The following is a 1,837-nucleotide window of genomic DNA, read 5'->3' as shown; positions in this document are numbered from 1 at the left end:
TGACTAGATAGTGTCAAGTATTTTGTCACCTGGAACCATCAATAATCTTCAAATATTTTTTGTGTAAATGCAAAAATGCGAATGCTATTCAGTATACAAAGCTCTTTCAACACCTGAACATTTTTAAAGAGTGTTCGTATTATGCTTATGTGAGATTGAACATTTAAAAGACATACAAAATGACTTCAATAGATTTTGTTCTTGTCATTCAAACACAATCTTGCAATGCTGTAGTGATATTTATAAATCTATAAAGTGCATTTCTTAACCTGTGTTCTTAAGATGTAAACGCAGCGCCGAATAATTTTATTAAACAAAGAGAAGATGGACAAATAGTTAACCATCGTAAATATCGTGTTATATACCTTTAAATTTCGGAAGATTTAAATTTAGAGGCGGTACCTATCATACTTTATTACATCTGTGATCATAACATGAAATGAAATTTGAACCCTGCTGTAAAAATAAACGGAGTACTTGATGAAAATAAACAGGGTACTTGATAATGTTTCAAAATTGGGCTTGTCCCAGTAGTTTCCATTGTATTAGTAGTTAACTTTATTGTCATTCTTAAGTATACATTTCCCTCCTTGTCAAAAATATGAAATAGGTACATATTTAATATGCAAAATGACCGTAACATTAATTGCATAACTTAATAAACAGACCATAATTAGTGTTCTGTAACCTTTAATTAGTGTAACTGTCCCACTTACAAGAGTATGGTTGACATAATGTGTCATTTCATGAAAATAATAAACTATCGTCAACATATGACGACAACTCTAATGCTCGTTATTGTACAAGAACATGCGTATGCCTCAAAACATATATCCATCACAATCGCTAATTGTCCGGCATGTTGGTAATTATATAGTCGGCACGCATGTCAAGAAAGGTGCCAGTCCATGTTTAACAAATTGAAAGACCATGTAGTTGTAGGCATTTCAAGAAAATTGGGATGGATATTTAGCTGGTTGAATGATTAATATTTGCTAAGGATTCGGTAAAGATCTTTTTTGGTTGACATTAAATGTTGAAGCATACTAGGAAGAACGCTTTTGAAGATATCTGAATGTTCATATCAGACTATGGATAATAATGACTTAATAGGTTCGGTTGTGTACCAATTTCAGCCCATTGCTTTTAGAAGTCGCAGGTTTGAACTGAGACTGAATCACTTGAAATGGACACCATTACTGGTTTCTATACAGAATAAATGGAATCGATCCCCATTTATCCTTTGTAAAAATTGAATGAATTATAAGTATAGATAGACTGAAATTAATATTTAAGTATTTGTGTATTGGAACGACATAAATACATTAAACAACCCAAGGGTTACAGTTGACATGTTTACAAACAGATGCTTGGAGATGTGTAAAAAGTCATTTGTTGTCTGTGTTATTATTGTGACAGACAACAGTAATATGCCCCAAGGTCATTCCTATAAGCAATAGAAAGCTAGACTTGTTAACTTGTAAGTTTGTTGTTTTTCAGATAATTAAATACTGATAATAGTTAACGGTTACATCAGAATCATAATATTTAATGACTTAAATGGGTGTCAGCATACTATCTGTCTGCATGATCAACGTTAAGGTCATCTCTTTAATTTTAAATCAGTCTAGCGATCACTTTGCCTAATTGATTGTAATAATTGAAAACAATAATATTTTGGGTATAGATTTCATGTACTACATATAGGACTCAGATAATGTAGCACTTTAATATATTTCTTTTCTATAGTACATTATCCAAATTTAAGCTGGTAAACATTGTTTTCTTTAGTGTTGTTTTTTAGTCAGTAAAAAGTAGACCAAATTTTAACTTAAGA

The sequence above is a fragment of the Mya arenaria genome, chromosome 9 (genome assembly GCF_026914265.1).
Source record: "Mya arenaria isolate MELC-2E11 chromosome 9, ASM2691426v1".
Lineage (NCBI taxonomy): Eukaryota > Metazoa > Mollusca > Bivalvia > Myida > Myidae > Mya > Mya arenaria.
This window is presented reverse-complemented; position numbering follows the sequence as displayed.